The sequence below is a fragment of the Myiozetetes cayanensis genome, unplaced genomic scaffold (assembly GCF_022539395.1).
Source record: "Myiozetetes cayanensis isolate MyiCay16 unplaced genomic scaffold, myiCay2020 scf3, whole genome shotgun sequence".
Classification (NCBI taxonomy): Eukaryota; Metazoa; Chordata; class Aves; order Passeriformes; family Tyrannidae; genus Myiozetetes; species Myiozetetes cayanensis.
This window is the reverse complement of record NW_026087521.1, coordinates 5373612-5393237: the sequence shown is the minus strand read 5'-3', so window position 1 is coordinate 5393237 and position 19626 is coordinate 5373612. Positions and strand designations below refer to the sequence as shown.

The 19626-nt window shown below is 40.6% G+C and overlaps 1 protein-coding gene across 12 annotated transcripts in view; it reads right to left on the bottom strand.

Moving 5' to 3' along the window:
- CELF2 (CUGBP Elav-like family member 2) overlaps positions 1-19626 on the bottom strand; it is a 556709-nt gene that overhangs the window by 153631 nt on the left and 383452 nt on the right. The window lies entirely within an intron of this gene.

The following is a 19626-nucleotide window of genomic DNA, read 5'->3' as shown; positions in this document are numbered from 1 at the left end:
GGGCAGGAGCCATGCCTGGGTTTCCCATGCAGAGTCAGCTGAGCCTGCCTCATCTCACTCCTGAGCCTGCCTCATCTCCCTCCTGCCTCTCGCCCATCTCCTGCATCAGGTCTGGTTCAGACTCAAGGCCTTCCATTTGTCCCACATTCCTGCCATCCTACAATAAAATAATCAGGAAGTTTAAACACATTAAGTGCCTGAACTGCTTCTTTTATTCCTGGGTAGGTGCCTCATTGAGGTTTTTTTGAAAAGAGTGATTGAAATTAATGTGTGATCAAATTTTTTTGAAACATATATCATTCCCTAATTTTAGCTTAAAGATTTTAACTAAGCTTTCAAAAAAGACCAGGAGCATTTTGCAGGAGTAAAACCTTCTAGCTGAAGAAAACAACTATTTCCTAAATCATCAGTCACTGCAAGGTTTATACATGTTTAATCCCATTTAGACACGCATTAATATCCTCTCAAACTAAAACAAAGAAGCAAAGTATGACAACAACATATTACTAACAAGAGGGAATTAAAAGAATTAATCTGGTGTTTCACTCTTGGAATTTTTGTGTGCAATGGCATGACAAGTCCCTGAGCATCCTGATCTCATTGGATCTGCTTTGTTTGGAGCAGATGCCCCCAGGTCCAAACTTACATTGCTCAATGGTCTAGACATCAGCAACCAGCAGAAAATTTGCTGGAGAGGGAAGAAATAATTTAGGAAAGAAAGTATATGTCCTATATATTTCCTATATTCCTAGGATCTGATTTAAGTTTTTCTTTGTAATATCATTTATTCCCTAGTGGTGCCATTACACATAAGCGAAGCCTGACTCTACAACCCAGACTCTACAAGCCAGGGACTGATCCCTCCAAACCCAAAAATGCTTCAACCTTCGAACATTTTGCATTTCAGCTCTGTGATTGCTGCTTGCTCAGTACACACATACTGCAATTTGCTCAGTGATCAGGAAGGCCATGATACCCATTCAATCATGGGAAGCAAGAGATGGAATTTCTAGGGATGGCAATAATTTTCTCAGGGATTGGATGAATCATAACTCCTCGATATCTAGAAGGGTTATGATTCTATCTATCTATCCATATCACAGATGTAACATACACCTGCTGTTTAGAAGCTCTGTACTTGAATCATTACCTTGACACAGATAGATAAGATAAATTTATTATACAGGAATTGTACTATGGTATGATATTTTACTAGAAGAAATGCAAACATTATTCTGCTAAACCTTCTCTGTGCCATTCTGCAGTGTTGTTATTAACATTCACACACAACAATAAAAACTTATGGGCATTCACAGGCAGTTGTTATATCATTTATAAGACAATGATAAAGCTGAACACTATAATCGTAATTTGTCAAAGTAGAAAAAAAGGGTACAAATTAAACCAAAATCAATTATTTAAATCATGATGTGGTACCAAACCCCACCCCAAAACAAACAAAAACACCAATAAACAACTTTTTAATTAAAATTATGCAACTGCTGCACATGGAAATCCTGACATCAAAAAGCCGAACACTAAAGCCAAGACCATTGATCTGCACCTTCTCAGCCTATGTTGGAATGAATGATTAAGAGCTGACAATGAATGATTTGAGATGATGCATTACAAACCTAAGTAGATGAAAAAATACTGCAGTGCTTCCCACTCTCGCTGCCCTCATATTGGTGGGTCAGAAAAAAAAGGAAGCCAGATTCCCCAAAGCCTCTCATTTTGATTGCAAACTAAAAACTTGACTTCCACAACCTCATTTTAGCTTTTGGTCACTCGTCAATACTTCACAAGAAATGATAGATCATTTTGGGCTGAAATCATTCCTTGAAGACAGCAAGTAACAAGCTATGCAATTTAGTAATTCTCTTTCACCCCTGTTTCTCCAGGGCTGGCCTTCAGCAGAGAAAAAAGCCTACTGCCAGAGAACTGACTCTTCTGAAACCTGTGTACTACATGCAATTCAAGGGCCAGACCACACTTCAGTCCAGAAAGCACCGCAAGGGAACACGTTCCCTGGCCTGATCTTTTATTTGAGCAGCTTGGGAGCCAGGAAAACTGTCATACTGGCTGTATTCCTTCTGCACACAAACAGAATGGACAACTCTTATGTATATATAAACAAAAGAAGGGTCTATAAATCGTGTTTTCTAAATATAATTTTGTAATCTGGTTCCACTTAGAATACACGGTTCAGTCCAAAAGTGAAAAGATATACCTCATTTTTCAAAAATGAAAGGCAGTGATAACTTATTTGTCTTTCGTCTGTTGCTTACATTTTAGAAACCTTGTGAGCATGATATCCAAATAAATATTTATCACTGTAGTAAACCTTCCTCTTGTTGGTGGTTAGACTGTAAACCCAAACCATACCTTAGAAAGATCTGAACTATAAACAAGCATCTCAGCAGTTCACTCCGCATGGAAGCAAGTCAAGCAAAAACGAAATCAAGCATCTCCCATATGAACAAAAATCTGGTGCAATTCACTTCAAACATGCTACTCTCTTGGCTTCTGAAACACCACTTTGCTGCTCTCTTCTCGGTCCCCAGCTGCCTCTTTGCCAAATGTAACACATATTTATGAGAGGTTAAAATAGAAACAAAACACTACCAACAACCAACCAAACAACCCAACACTGCATAAGGGGGAGGACAAACAGTGGAGTCAGACGTAGCAGCTTGCTTTTAGTGCCTCTTTGCTCTTGGGAAAATGCAATAGTGGCTTCTGAATATTAATTGAATAAGGAGCCGTGCAAATTCCAGCTGTTGCCCATGCAATTGGGTCTGGGAGACGGGTGTTTTCTCAGCCCCCGGTCTCATTCCCGGACTCCCAGAAACTCTGCACATATGTAGCCCTGCAACTTGCACAATTTAATTCTCCAGTCCATCTGTGAAACTCCAGCTTCTCTGACTCCAGTGGCCTATCAACATTATGGAAACTGTAACTAGGATAAGCACCATATTTAGGCAAGCTCTCCCCCACATGTTGAGGGTACATATGGCAATAAAGGGACCAGGTTGTTACAGAAGAACATATGATGCAAACCCCGTTTTTGGGGGGGATGTGTTTAACAAAGATGAAAGGCCATCAGGCAAGTTTGCCACACAAGCACTGCTGCCTCTGATTTTTATGGGTTTGCTACTGAGTTACTTAAACACCTCAACACAAGTTATCACTGTAGGTGGCAGTTCTGCGCTGCCAGAACCCTGGAGCAGTGATGTCCAACATAAAGGATCACCTGGAAGGACAGGGAAGGACACCACAACTGGGGACCACTTACACCCAGCCTCAGCTTGCAAGTGTCAAACCTGAGGGAGCGCAAATGTGGAAGAAGTGCTCATCACCTGCTTTATGGAAAGAAGGAAGGGCGAGAAAAATGCAAAAGAGGTCCTTTCAGGTGTCCCATGCCAAGTCCTTGAGTCACTGACCAGTCTGAACCTTCAAGGACATGTGGAAGTACTGATAAGTGCAATTAGGGAGGTCTTTAAAAAGATTTTTTAAATGACTGGGGTCTTTATCATGTCACATTTTCTGGGCACTAGTACAATTTAATTTGATTTTAAACTGTACTGTTTGATGAAATGTCCTGTTCTTTAGTTCAGTGAAGTCAAGACACAATAAATGGATTTTTAATGGATGAAAGTTCAATTTCTCTGGCAGCAGAGGCACATGAGGAAAAGAGACACAATGTACAAATGATGCACTCTGCGCTGACTTCCGACCCCAACCATTTCATGACAGGTATAAAAATGAAATACTAGAAGCAAAAGGAGAGGGAAGAAAAAGGAGAAAGCTTTAAACAGCAGCAATGCTAATAGCAAAACAGCACATAAATTGTTTAGAAACAGAGGCTGGTTTGGTTAGTTTGTTTACTGCCCAAACCAAGCTAAAAATGTTATTTTTCTTAGTCTGATTTTTATAAAAGAGCTACTACTCCTGTTTGGCTTTCTACTGCAGAGTGTGTGGCTTAGTAAAGTCAAGTAAAGTGTTTGGAAGGGGGAGAAATTTAATGTTATTATTAATCTCTGCATTATGTTGTAGAATCCTTATAGAATACATGCAAGTAATTCTCCTCATTGTTTGTATTCAGCAGGAAATTAGTTCACCGTTAGAAACATGGTTCAAAGCTGTGTTTCCTGAGTCCTGTTGGAGAAATAAATCAGGAAACAAAAATAGCTCTAATGGTGCCTCTATTTATCAGGGCATGACTGAGCTGCATTAATTAAATAATGAATCTTTAACTGGAAATATGATGCTCTGTATCTAAAGCTCTGAAAGACCATTACAAATTATTTGAAAGCTCCAAAAATACTTCAAAAATCAATTAAATTATATTAAAACTGAATACAAATTAAAGACCAAAGCACCCATTCCTGTCTATTTACCTCAGCTAGTTCAACGATCTCCAAGTTCAAAATCTCTGCTCGCCTGCCAGATACAGAGTGTGGCTTTTAACATACAGTGTCAACAGATTGCAACTGCTTACTTCTGCTCTGTGGCTCTGGGCTAGAAAATGCTATTTTCAGTGTTTTCCCAGAAAGGAGGAAAGAATCAGCCTTTAAAGGTATGACCACAAAGGTTTATCTTTGAAGCGCTGTTGCTAGATCTGCCGGCAGAGGCCTTCACATGGCCTCACTGACTCATCATGAGGCAATATTTAACTTCCAGCTTCACCTGGGAGGAGACACACTCCAGTTTCTGTCTTTGAAGGCCACTTCTCATGTTAATTAATGAATTTCCTATCACCCAGCGCTCCAGCGTGCCGCTCTGCCAGATGCCCCTGACCTCGCTGCTCCTCTTGATTCCAGTGGTTGTGGGGTTCTGGGGTTGGGTTCTTCCATCTCAGCTGCTCTGTGTGTAGTCAGTGCCATTTCTGCCCCTCAAACACAGCTGATTTATTCTCAGCAGACAAGACACTGGGCATACCCATCCTCCGGAAAGCTGACCTGAGGGGCCTCTCGTTGGCCACATGAGAGACGGTGGTGTCACTTCCCCTCTTCCATGAGCACTGATGGCTTTTAAGGCACCTACCCATCAAAACTTCTGGATGTGGGAGCAAATTTGCTGCATTGGGAGTGGTGAGCATGTCAGATCTGCAACGAACTGGGATTTTCTGCAGCAAACATCAATAGCACAAAGACAACTTGAGGGGCTCTTCTCTTTGCCTTGGAATCCCCTGATTACTCAAGATCTTGTGGTCATCACATGTACCCAACAGTACCCCAATGTTCCTGTGATTCCTATTTGTTTAAAGGCCTGTTTTCATTATTTGATGAAAACATTTTCAGATTTTTCAGTAGAAGTTATATTCAGCATTAAACCTTCATTTCCCTAGCAACTCCTTTGAATACATACTGTGCACGATTACAGTAAACCCACAAACATGAAGTTCCCTTTTCAGATGCATTCATTTGCATCTTGCATTAAACGGTTTATAACAGAGCCATATCATTCAAATGTTAACCGAAAATTATCATTCTTAATTCTCTCACACCTTTATAAATTTTTCAGGTCACCTGTCTTCTATCATGAAATGTAATCAGGGTACTTGATTTTATTTATAACCAACAAAATGCAAAAAAGCTATGCATAAGCTCAGTCAATATTTTTATGAGATTTGGTGCCTCCCCTTAGAGAAATTACTGAAGCTTTTTTAAATGTTCACAACTAACTACTTCACAGAGACAGTAATGTCTTTTCCCCTGCAGTCACAGCCAACAGCAACCTTTAAATTGCTGAGGGAAAGACATTTTGAGGTTTGAGAAACACTTTTCAGAAGGCACAAATTGCTGCCATCCTTAGAATATCTTTGTATATCCTAACCATGGGGAGTTCAATCCTGAATTACTGCAGAAATATTATTCCAGGGGCTCTCTGTGGGCTTCTAGTCCAAAAATAAGTATTGATGTTGTAATGTGCACCTAAGAGTTGACAAAACAGGGTAAGTTTCTGGAGCAATGGCGACTCTTAGAGATGCTCTGGCAATGTTACAATATCTCTGTTTCCAGGTAGAAAGAGAGGGCTGCACAAAAGGAAATAAAACAAATCATTAGGCCTAATTATGAAGCAGGTTCTAAGCCTGCTGTAGTCAGTATTCTGCAGACCAGCACCATTTCACATTTGCTGTCACCCTTGGGGAGAGGATCAGCTGGGAGAAACACTGAGTAGCTCCCCAAAACCTGTACTTTCACATATTTTTGGTTTAGAAAAAGCTTACAGTGGAGTCTTGCTCCATTATTACTTTGTTGTGCCATTTCGGTTTAAAGTGCATCCAGAACACTTAATGTAGAAAGGGAAAAAGTGTAACACAGTGTAGTAAATATTTCATCACCTTTAAAAACAAACAGATGGAAGAAAACCTGCACATCATTAGTTCAGGCTTAAATAAAAAAACAATTCCTGAAGAGCTTTAAACATCCTTTGTACTGGTATTATGTTTTGCTTTATATTTTAAACTTTCCAACTCCGAGAGGAAGGTGGGAACTGCATACCCAGGAAAATGTGAAAGAGGTAATATACACAACATTCCATAAATGGATTCAGTCCTTCCATTTTCGTTCAAGTGGGGAAGTGCTGCTCCTAACATTAGCAAAGCCAGCAATTCCTACAGAAATTCAGCCAATGAGCACATCCAAGAAAAAAGGAAATATTGATTAACTTAAAGTATATTTTTCTCCTAGTTAAAGGTTGATGTGTTCAGATCTTTAACATCTGCATTCCCCAGAAGGACTAATTTTCTCTGGACTGTCAAATTTTGGTTATAAGTTGTGCCATCTAAAGCATTCAAAGCACAGTAGTGTGTATGTTCCACGAGTGGGTTCTCAATGCAATCAGATGTAGTTCAGACTAATATTCTCCCAATTCTAAATGAGTATGCTTAACCAAACAGTCTTGATGTGGCTAACTGCTGGAAACATAAGCTCATATCCCAATCCCACTAGTCTTTAGATCAAATAAGAAACAGGTTAAACTGGCATACTTGCCATGGACCAGACAGTGATAAAAATTAGGATTTCTGTCCAGATTAATTCTAAACCTTGCTAGACATAGCTGTTGAAATATGCATCCAAGAAAGAAAATTAAACAGAGTTATCTGTTTTCAAGCTGAAGCTTATTCTAAATCAAATCTGTACCTGAATTTTGCCCAGTTGCCTTCCTCCTGGCTCTGACACTTAATCCCCAAAAGGTGACTGAGTTAGCCTCCTCCTTGCACAAATATTACCTCTCAGAACACAAGCTGACAGTCTTCCATACATGAAAAATACTACATTTTTTAGCTCAGGAGATGATGTATGGAGCTTCTTAGAGGCAGTCAGAACTGGCAGAGCTGCTACCAGGAAGATGATGGAACCTTGGTAAAGTCATACAAACCAAACCCATTAAATCACGCCATGAATCCCAGACTCTTTCTCTTTCTTCTGCAATGCAAGGTAGGACTGAGCAGTTTAAAGTCAGCACCTGCACCTAACACATGATAATACACCTATATGAAAAACACTTAAAAAGCCAAGTGTCCACAGGCAAGAGCCTTTTGGAATTACAGTAGTGAAAACTGTCATTGAGGGCAGATTCTCCCAGCACAACTTCTGCCAAGAACTTACTGAGATTAGGAAGCTGTTGAAAAGAAATTTATGGAGGAGTTGCTTTTTGAGTCATCTTGAATTAATAAATTACAGGTAGCTTTCTGAGATAGCTGTTTTAGAGCGATATACAGCTGTATGAAAACTAGCACTGTGGTCCAATTTATTTACCATTAGTTCTTCCCTCTCTCTCTCTTTAAATCTAACACACAATTTCAGACTACTGTGAAAGCCTCCTTAATTTGCTTCTGTATTGTGTAAAGCAGATGTCCTGCCTTTGCAAACTGATTAGTAAGTGGTTTATATTATTCCAGTGGTTGTCATTATTGCAGAAATGTTGAGCAAGGCTGCTGTTGGTTGCTTTTAAAAACATCTAGAATGACAGACTGTTTGTTTCAGAAGTGATACAGGTGTTCAAAAAAACACTTTTCCGGAGAAAACAGACTAAATTAAATTGCATGAGACAGCTCATCATGTTTCAGGTAGAGGGGTATCTTCAGGATCATGGTTGATAAGAGTATAAAAACTACACAGGCTCTCTGACTCAGAAGACCTGGGCCCTTGTATGTTATTAGAAATTCAGTCTTTAAGAAACCCTTTTGTTGGCATAAATCTTACATGTACTATCCTAGTAGCACCTAAAACATTTGAGGCAGTCTTCTATAGCATCCACTCTTCTGAAGGACGAACACTTAAGACAGCTACAATTGTCTACAAGATCCAGCTGGGTTGGATCTCGTCAAGTGTTTCACAGGCAGCTTAACATTCAAATTAATTGTTTTTGTTGGAGAGGGTGAAGCAAAGTCTGGGTCTCTTATATTTTTTCTTCACTGAGCAGCTGACCTTGAATAAGCTCTCTGAATACTACTGCAATAGAAATTGGTGTTAATTCTAACTTTAAAATATTAGATATGTTAATCTGCTTCTAGATGTCCTGGCAGTTCTGAAAAGCAGCAAGAAAGGTGGGCATTTAGCTCATTCTGAAGACATGCTTCACCACTGGCTCATTCCATTCCTTATAGGAACCAAGCAGTTCCTTTTCCATATCCAAAATTAGAGTGCAATGGAGGTGGGTACAAATATTTATTTCCTGCAAGAACCATGAGTTACTACTGCAATCATTGCAAAACACAGCCATGCGGTTTCTGCTTCTGCAGAAAGTGACATAAAAAATTCCAACTTGCTCACTTTGGGTCATGAGCTGTGCAAATCTCACAAGGGCATTCTGTTTGGGGTTTGGTCTTTTTTGGTTTAACTTCACACAAATGGTTCTTAAAGCCAGGGAACTGACCTCTTCCCTTTTGTCAGCATTAAAATTTCATGACTATATTGTTAAACAGAGAGAGCCTGTGTCAGCATAGATTCACAGGGTAATTTTGGTTGGAAGGGACATCTTGAGGTCACCTGGTCAAGCCACCCTCAGAGCAGGGCCAACTAGATCAGGTTGCTGAGGGTTGTGCAGATATTTCAGTATCTCCAAGGACAGTCCCTCTGGATGCCTGTTACAGAGCTTGACCAGCACAGTGGTGAAATTCTTCCTCTTTCCATGCTAACACCTTGTGACTGTTGCCTCCTGTCCTATGCACTCTGTGCACTTCTGGGCAAAAAAAAAGTCTTGCTCTGTTGCCTTTGTAACCTGTCTGTAAGCAGTTCAGGACACCTTTAGAACCTTCCCTTCCCCTTCTCTTCCAGGATAAAGAAGAGGCACTCCTTCTACGTCACATATTCCAGATTCCTAGCTATCTTGGTGTCCCTCCACCAAACTCCTCCCAGTATGCCAATGTCTCATACTGGGGTGCTCAAAACTGGACACAGTGTGTAGATGTGGACTCACAGGTATCAAAGGGAGAAATAATCCCCACTCCTGCCCTGTTGTCCACCCTTATCCTAGGACACCCCACTATGCAGTTGTCCTGTGCTGCAAGGGTGCAATGCTGACTCCCATGGGATTTGCTGTCCAGCCAGACCCTCCCCCAGGGCTTTTCCTGCAAGGCAAACGATACTCAAGTCCCATGAAAAGACATACATGCATAAAAGTCAGACTGCTTACAACCAATTTTGATTGTTAGAATCAAAATAAAACTACAAGCACAGTCTGTATGATGAAAGCAAGGGCACAAGATCACAGGACCACAGAATCAATTGGGTTAGAAGGGGCCTTAAGGACCATCCAGTTCCAACCCCTTTGCCGTGGGCAGGAACATCTTCCACTAGACGTGGTGGCAACTTGTACCAAGCTCTAGATAATTACACAAATACTGTAAAATCTGGACAATTTTTTCCACTGAATACCTCCCACACAGAAGATACAATTCAATTATCTTGTCTTCTCCTCTAATTTGACTCAGAAATACATAAAATTTAATATTCCAAATTCACTTGAGGATAAGAGTGCCAGGATAAATTATTCTTCTTAAGACAAAGCAGAAGATGCTCCATCTCTAACACAGAAGTGAACCAAAGGCACAAATTTTGACACACTCTTCATTTCTGCAGATTTCCAAAGTACAAACAGAGAGCCAAACTTGGCTTTTAAAATGAGTCATAACCAGCAAACAGTTTACAGAATTTTTATCTTGAAGTCTTTCAGAAGTATCTTAAAAAAAAAAAAGGAAAAAGCATTTTCTAAAATACTTCAACAGAATTTTTATCTTGGGATTCCAAGAAAGCATTATAAGGTAAAATCTCAATTTTTCTACCACTGCAAATGTCCTCCCCATTTTAAAGACAAACAAGCTTTGCAGTTACAGATAAACCCTAGAATAACTGTAGTTGCTAAATCCAATTTCTGATACATAGCAAAATAATCTTCAAAATGTATCAAAGCAAGCCAAATGAATGCAGTCCTGCCTTCACGGCATTAGAAATACTTAAGACCACTGTTGTTTACCTCAGATGACTAATTCTCTTTAGAAAACTAATTTCTCAGTGAGAGTATGAAACTGTCCATCTACTAAAGAATCAATAAAGGTAAATATATATTTTCAAACATTCACAATCAATTGAAATTTTGGGGTGGGTTATTTTTTTTTTCTTTTTCTGGTACTTTGATGCAGGTTGCAAAATTCCATCCATGAGCCATTTTTGCTCTTCTTTTCTGTTGTTAGCAGTTAATCTGAACTAAGTCTCAGGACTGGCACTAGATATCTGCTCCTAATATTTTCCTAATCTAACTTATTTCAAGATCAGCCTCTCTGCATATGGACATAAGCATGTGCATATATGTCTTATAAAATATAGTCAAACAACCACAAAATGCATACACCTTCTTGGCTGCCAAAATTCTGACCCTTTTTATTTAGGACTAGCAGAAAGCAGCTTTTCTCTAGACATTCTTCTACTTTTAAACAACATACCTTTAATAAAAAAAGCCCTGAAATTTAAAGGCTGCAATAAAAAATTTCAACATTTTCACTACCCTTTTGTTTCGAACAGCACAAGTAGCCAGCCTAGACATTTCAGTGCAGCCATTAAAACCAAATGCCTTTTGAGGCAGAATTCTATGAATGCACTCTGGCTTATAAAAAATGTATTAGATGATAGCTCTGAAAAAGGCTCTGAGGCGTAACATGGTCTATCATGTTGTGCATGCATGAGTTAGCTTTTACAAGATCAGAACCAGAAGCGAAGATGAATGCTATTCATTGTAAGCCCAAAGCTTTGGAAGTTCAGTATCGCAGTGCTCGGGGGCGAGTACTAGAGCTATTCAAAAAACAAGGACATTCTTTAAAGAATTGTCCTGGTTTTAAATGTTTGGCACATGTGCCCACCCTCGGTTCTTGGTGGCGTGGAGCTGGGGCTGCAGCAGAACAGGCAGAAGAGAGACCACAGCCTGCTGACCGCTTCCCCCCGCTCCCCCAGCCCCACTCAGCAGCGCTGACTGAATTTGTTATGAGAAGGTCAGCAGTATTCCTGTTAGTGGGTTTTAAAAAGTCAAATATCACTTGATGGAAGAAAAGCAATGACTTCACACTGGGTGTAAAGAGGAACAATTCTGGCAAGGACTCATCCACTTACTGTCAAAGAAAATTACATACAATTTACTATTTTGACATTGTGGAGTGTGTTCGACACATTATTAGGATTTGGAGGTCTTAAAAAAAAAGCAATTCAAATGAGCATTAAACTAAATGGATTTTCTTTGATGAAATAATGATAAATAATAATACAGATGACTTTGGTTGTTTGCAAAATAGCGTGTACACAGTCAGCTGCCCACATTATTTTGAAAATATCCCAAAGCTCAGGACAAACCTTTTTTCTGCTGCTAGGAGCTTTAAGGAGCTAACAATGAGTTATTATTATTCAAACTATTATAAGTATTATGTGACAGCATGCCTGGACAACGTTGCACAGAATCCTGAGAAAATGTACATTTCAAAAATTATCTTTGCATTTTGCTGCTGACTCCAAGTAACACAGGGAGGCAGCTGACGAAAAGTCCCAACATGGCAATGTCCCCACAAATGTACCCTCCTCAGGCATCTCCTCTGTGCTTTCCCTTCTAAGCCAATCGCTCTTCTTTGCCACCAACCTGAAGTGTCAGCTGTGACTTTCTGAGCAGCTCTGAGTAATGGGATCGGCTAATGTTCGGCACATGGAGAAATTCCGTATCATTCTCCTCTCTAAAAATACCACCGGCTGCCGCTAGAGCCACTCAGCAGTGATGAATAGCTGAAGGGACAAGTAGGTCTCTAAATTTGCTTCATATCTGACAGCCCTTCATCAGATATGGGTAATGGATCCTACTTACTCCAAACTACTCTACACTGGAAGGCACTTTCCCACCGCGTGAATATATACACTCAGTATGGGCTTCCTAATGATCGTGATTTTTTTCTTCCCCATTAAGTCAAGCTGATTACACATTAAAAAGCTGTTAGTAAATTTTGAAACATGTTACTAACTCAAGCAAAAAAAGGGGCCTGTTTGGTCTTCAAATGCACCTCCATGCCTCTATCAGATAAGGTCTCAATTGACTTCCAGGGATTTGCCTCAAGTGTTGAAAGTGTGTGCATCTTATAAATGCACACAGCTAATTATCTTCAATGACTTTAGCTGATTTGCTCACTTAATACACCGGTATGTCTTTCCTGGGTATACAGCATCACAGAATTTTATTTCCTGAAGGTCATTTGATGACTTTATATGATTTTTTTTTTGCTGTTTGTGAGTGTGTTTTTTTAATAAGGTCCCATTTCTGAATTGAGGAAAAGAGCATTCAGTGAGACAAAGCATATTTACTGCATATCTAGGGATCTCCAGATTGGCAATTATATCATAATTGTTTTTAAATTCTAAAAAAGGGGGTGGAGTGGGGAGGTAAGAGATAATTAAGTCACATGTACAGGGCCCAAATTGCATTTGCTCTCAGTTTTGTTGTGCACAATATCAGTTTAATTGAATCATCTGTAATTCTTCTTACTTATTTTTTTTCAGCCTGCAGGAACGCACACGAGACATTATGAGAGGCTGGCTGGCAAATTTCTTGAGAACAAATATCCACAGGATTTGCCAGAAATCAGCAGGCAAGATATATCCATGTGTGTGTGTGAGTGTCCAAATGTGCCAGGGAAGGTGGAGAAGAGGGATGGCCTCTGGCAAATTGATGTCTGTCAGCAAGTGAACCTTGATTTCACTATTAATGTCAAGGTTCACTGCACAAAAAGCTTCAAGCCTGCATCAGCTGAGCTACACACACACACATATATTTTTATATACATACACACTGGCTGCCTTCAGTCAAGCCAGCCTGTCATATTCAATGCATCACCGAAACAATGGAATGGGTAGAGCTTCTCCTAACTCAATTAGCAAAGCATTTTTTGGTAATAATTGATTTGAGTAACATTTGTTTCTGTGTTTTTAACAGAGAGAAAATTTTCATGATTTAACTGGCTTGAGTTAAAGACCCTCCCCGATCTGAAATCAAATGAAGTCTCTTGCAGTTAACACCAGAACTACAGAAAAAAGCTAAGCAAATAATAACAGCACCTAACCCATAATCCTTCTAGTGCACAATGAAGGTTTACAGCATATGTGGGGGCTTCATGAATTGAAACACTATCCCTAAAAAACCCGCAAGTGGTTACAGCATTGGTGGAAAACATTTTGACACTGTCCTGGACAACATTCTCTTCTCTAAACTGGAGAGATATGAATTTGATGGATGGACCACTTGGTGGACAACAAAGTGGCTGGATGGCTGCACTCAGAGAGTTGCAGTCACTGACTCAATGTCCAAGTGGAGACCAGCGATGAGTGGAGTTTCTCAGGGCTCTGTATCGTGACATTTGTTGGTAACATGGACAGTGGGAGTGAGTGCAGCCTCAGCGAGTTTGCTGACAACACCACACTGTGTGAGTGTGGTCAACAACACACTGGAGGGATGTCATTCAGAGGGACCTCGACAGGTAGGCCCATGCAAACCTCATGAAGTTCAACGAGGCCAAGTGCAACATCCTGCAAACAAGCCAGGGCAATACCAGGCTCAGGCACAGGCTCCAGAGAGAATGGATTGAGAGTAGCTCTGAGCAGAAGGACTTTGGGGTGTTGGTTGATAGAAGCTCAACATGATCCAGCCCAGAAAGCCAACCATGTCCTGGACTGCATGGTAAGGACAGGAACCTGCTGGAGCAAGGCAAGAGGAGGCCATGAAGATGCTCAGGAGGTTGGAGCACCTCTGTTAAGGAGAAAGGCTGAGAGAGTTTGCGTTTTTCAGAGGGGAGAAGAGAAAGCTCTGGGGAGACCTTCCTTTACTAAAGGGGGTCCAGAAAGGGACTTTTGACAAGGCCATGCAGTGATAGGACAAGGAGTAATGGCTTTAAACTGAAAGAAGTGCATTTGGATTGGACATAAGGAAGATATGCTTTAGTGTGAGGGCGGTGAGGTGCTGCAATATGTTGCCCCAAGAAGTTGTTTCCCCAACCCTGGGAGTGCTCAAGGCCAGGTTGGATGGGGCTTGGAGCAACCTGGTCTAGTGGATGGTGTCCCTGCCCACATCAGGAGGGTTGGAACTAGACAATCCTTAAAGTCCCTTTTAACCCAAACCATTTTATGATACCCTCAGAGACATCCATGCATAATTCTCCCTTTATAGACTGAATAACCTGACCAAGGTAATAATGCAGGTCTGAGGCAGAGGAGGAAAATTAATCTGGGTCTGCTGAGTCTCTTAATAGCCCTGTAACAACCAAACACTCTGTCCCTGTATCTTTTCATTACAAATCATTTAAAGTGCATGTATTCGACATTGGGCTGTTGGCATTGTTGGTTCCCCAGACAGTAAACAGCAACCCAATGAAATTTTTAGAATAAAAAGTGCATTTCCTTCCTTTCCCTTGAAGAGTACTAAAAATTATGGGAATATTTTTACTTCCCTATCTAAAACACTTTTATGGAAATTTTGCTAGTCATTGGATAGGTTTTGGTTTTTTATTTGGGTATAGATACATGGGGCCAAACTTTGCTCTCCTTTACACTGAGATGAATTTATAATAACCCTCCAGGTTATTATATTGCTACCAGCTCTGCCAGCCTCACTGCCCCAGGTAGATTAACATTGCTTCTGGCAGTCCTAGAAAACTGTGCAAAGCCAAAGTCCACACCATAAATAGCATCTGTGACAAAGGCTTTTTGTAAGTGACACCTTGAATGATCTGCCTATTTATAGGTTTCAAACCAGGACAAATGGTGGATTCCTTGGCAGACACTTATCCTTACCCTCGCATGGTGTATGGGCAGAGAGGAAGAGAAGGTATAAGCATACTTTTTCACCCTTAGCCCCAGCTATCAGCTACTGAGCAAGGACTACCCACTGAGTGGACTCGTGGTGAGCAGGATGATGTGCAAAGCTTAGAACCCTGACAGAATCACTGACATCCACACCATCAACCTGCATGTGGAAAACAAAGAGATCCTGGAGTGGGTTTTCAGTGCTGTTAAGCACACCCAGCCCAAGCCAGAGCCATCATATTCAGCTCCCAGTTAAGCCATCTGAAAGATGCACTCAGGTTATCAGAAGTGTTCACTGTAAACAACTCCAACAAGATCAACTGAGTCTGCTCGATGCCATATGACCTGCAATACTAGGTTGCTTATTTAGGTGTCTAAATGCAAGCCAACAAATGACAGGCTCTTTTGAAGTCGAGCCCTTTGCGTCTCATTCCCTAAACCCTTAAAGGAATGATTTGACATATCTTTAGTTGCAACAAGGGAGCTTGAGATGCAAAGAGTAAACTCATGAATGCTTCTGTGCTCTATAAGCACCTGAGGGCTGATTTGTACAGATACTCCAGGCTATCAACCTCCAAAGTAAAACTGCTACACCCTTCTCTTAAACTGATGTGCTGTAAATATTCCTCAGCTTTCTACAGTAGCAAATATCCAGTTATTTCATTAGACAGGTCACAGTCTAGAAAAACCTCAAAGGACATCACTGTATACACTCCTGAATGAACCCGTAGGATGGACAAAACTGGTCTGTGCAAGGAGAAACTACTGGAGTGAGTAGTAGTCAGGGAACAGCTGCAGAACAGGGCATTAAGTCAGCTCCATTGCAGTCAGAATGAACAAAGGCTTTTTGCTACACTCTAATACACACACATAATATGACTCGCTTTATTAGAGTCTTTTGAAATCACGACCCTTCTAATACGAGGCAACGTTGCTCAGTAAGCAACAGAGACAAGAGCCCAAAAATCAAACAAGCACGCTTCTATATACTTCAACAGCAGCAAATAATTTGCCATTTTACTTAGCTTAATGAATTTTACAGTGCCTAGGAGAATAGGAATGATGGGTTATGAACTCAACGATATATCCACAGATCCCATTTAGAAAGGCAGACATGGAGTATTCTGTGCTTTTCTATGTACTTTTCTATGTGCTTTTATGTACATGCATAAGTGTGCTATATATACAAACACATACATATTACATATTTGTGTATGCATTATATATTCACATCAGAAGCCAAGTTCTAAATTACAAAATAAAAGGTCATTTGACTTGATCTAACTTAGATACTGCAAACAACCCTCAAATCTCTCCAAACTCTGAATAACATTGTTCTTTTTAGTGCAATATGTAATGCAGTTTAAGTGGAGCTGGTGAGACAATGGTGTTCTGGTGAAAGGTCAAAGTGGGTGGGATACACAGAATGTCAAAATAAAGTGAAATCAGAAAAGAAATCAGCCTGTAACAAGCTACGTTAATATTTGCTTTTGCATTTTTTCTGTAGGCTAATGAAGATGCTGATACAGATCATTAATGCTCCTAAGTTATCATCACATTAAGGTCAGTAGTAGTGCATGAGCTTGTTTGATCATATCATCATAAATTGCCCCTGAAGTATGCTGTACATTCTTTCCTTTTGAATGTCTGGTTTCATTCACCCCTGACCACCTTCGTTCTATTCCTAAATCACGGCAAAGATGGACTGAGGAAGAATGAAACAAAGTCCAAAGACACACCTGCTGCCATCAGGTCCTTCAAAAGTGTTGAAGAGAATGTTTGCAAAGGCTCCTTAACTGCTAAAAACAACGAGTACAGCTCGGTAAATTCCCCCTTGTTCCCCTTTTCTGTTTCTGAAAATGGAAAGTGCTTCCTGAAAAAAACTTTTTAGTCTGTGGTTCCAATGATTTATAGGCTTTGCAGTCTGCTGCAAACCCTCCAAGTCTCGCCCAAGAAGAAAGAAGTCAAGTCAAGGTGATCATTGGCTACAGAGAACCTGAGGGTTGCACTGTGGCTGGAGCAGAAGTCCCTGACACATTCAGGGAACTAAGGAAGCCAATTCCCAGCACATGAGAACGCTTAATGTCTGAAACAGGGTACATCTGCACTCTCAGGCTGCTCCTGTAAAGAGGGAGACAGAACTCCCTGGGTAAAAAAGGGCACACTCAGGAGAGATGCTTCTAGCTCTGGTGGCAAGAGCCTGATAGTCACAGCGAGGGACAACAAGGACAGCAGAGGACAACTGGGAAGAGCAGACACGATGGAAGGACACTCTGAGAACCAAAGGGTTTCTGCAAATTTCCCAGGAACCCAGAAAGCCGTTGAATGAAAGAACTGAGCCCACAAGACTCATGGTGAGAAATGAAAACCACATTTTTTGAATATAAAATTCAAAGTTGTGGGAATGCTTGCTTTAAACAGACAACCATCAGATCCCGATTGACTTGGGCTCACAACGGAGCAGCATTAGCTCGCTACTGAACTCACTGTGTGTCACTGGCTGCCATCAGCAGATGTATTTCACAGGTGTTCAGTTTTGCTCACACACATCTCAGCAATTTCATGATTTAAAAATCAGAGCTGATTGACTGAAACAAAAAGTTTGAAAAAGTCTCATTTTTCACGCTCGTTGCAGAAAAATACCTTGTCTTCTAGGAAGTGACTGGTAATATGCATAAATGATTCCTCCATTTCAGGAAAAAGGTTAAATCTCAAAGTGCTAGGAATTGCTTCTGATGGTCCAGAAGGCATCTCTTCTAACCTCATACTCATTTGTAACTATAAAAGCCTTAATGAGTAAAGCATCATAATTTCCCATTTTAACCCTCTTATTCTCTTCCCTGAGGTAAGAATACAAAAATAACATCAGCTGGCTTCATCCGAAGTCTAGAAACACTGCTTCCCTACATAATGCTGTATCACATTCATGATCATATTAATTCACCATCTTTGAGCTAAAAGGTGGTCACAGAACCCTAAGAAAACCCATAGTAAGATGAAGCACCACTACAAGTCAGTCTGAGAAGGATCTGTCCAGTAATACTGCACAGCTGTATCTCACCAGTGGTTCCTCACTGTCCTTAAATAAAATACTCATCACCTATGCTTTTAGAACTTTCAGCATCTCTAGAATTGCTGGGCTCAGTACAACCCTTGAGTTTTAAAGAAGGTGAAGTACTGTCACAGCTCCAAACTTCTCATCAGAGAAACATCCAGTTATAACTGAAAGCCCTGATAGTCTTTGCATCCAGTGCAGTGGACAGACAATCTCAACATAAAATGCAGCACCTGTGATAGCGCTATCTGGTGTTCAGCTCACAATGTTATGGGGTGTAGAAAACAAAATTGGAAGCAAAGACAGGTAAAAATAATATGTCATTTCTATTTTCAAATTATGGGTTCCTTCCACTTTGCTACACACAAACATGTGACATGGTGGGCTGGCAATTCCCAGTGGTTTAACCACAGCTTAATTACTAGAACTGGGATGCAGCAGAGCTAGAGTAAGCTATTTCAGCGTTATTTACTTCTGTTACAGAATTTTGCATGCAAATACTCAACTGTTATGTTCTTAAATTACTGTTGTGATAACCACCCATTCTTCTTAAAACTTGACAGAATTTCCCAGTTTGCTCCTGACATCACTCCCATGTCTCCAGCCTCTAAGTTCATTACTCATTCTTGTGATGTTGCTTCTGCTGACTAGGATTATCCTGGAGAGTTATTTGGCTATAAGAAAGCAAATGAACTTGAATAAGAGGTCAAAGGCTAAGACTGACATAATCTGTCTTGGGTAAATGACATAACTTTATCTAACTAACTGGTTTCTACGGAAATGTGCAGTCACAGCACAGATAGAGCCACCTCATCCACCCTGGTCTAGCTTAGGACAGGCACACCAGACCCTCACAGTAGTCAGGGAATCCATCGCTTGGGCTCTGCCTTCTTTCATTGACTCTTCCCTTGAAGTTCAAGGGTTTGCCAGGCTACCATAAAAACCATCCTGGGTCTGCTAGCTATGATAACCATAGGGGATCCTGAAGCATGACCGAACGTAAGAAACATGAACCAGAATTAGCAAATCTGTGGATGATGCTCTGAGAGAGGGAGAAAAATGGTTTGATCTGGGCTGTGCTTATCTTTGCTAGATAAATCCTGCTGTCTCTTTGAAGAAGCCAGCAGCTAACTCATAACATGCAAAAGCTTCTGACTGCAGTGGAAGAAGAGCTCGACCCTTCGTCCAGCCAGGGCGGCTCAAGCAAAACTAAAAGCCACCACACTTGGAACCAAGCACACA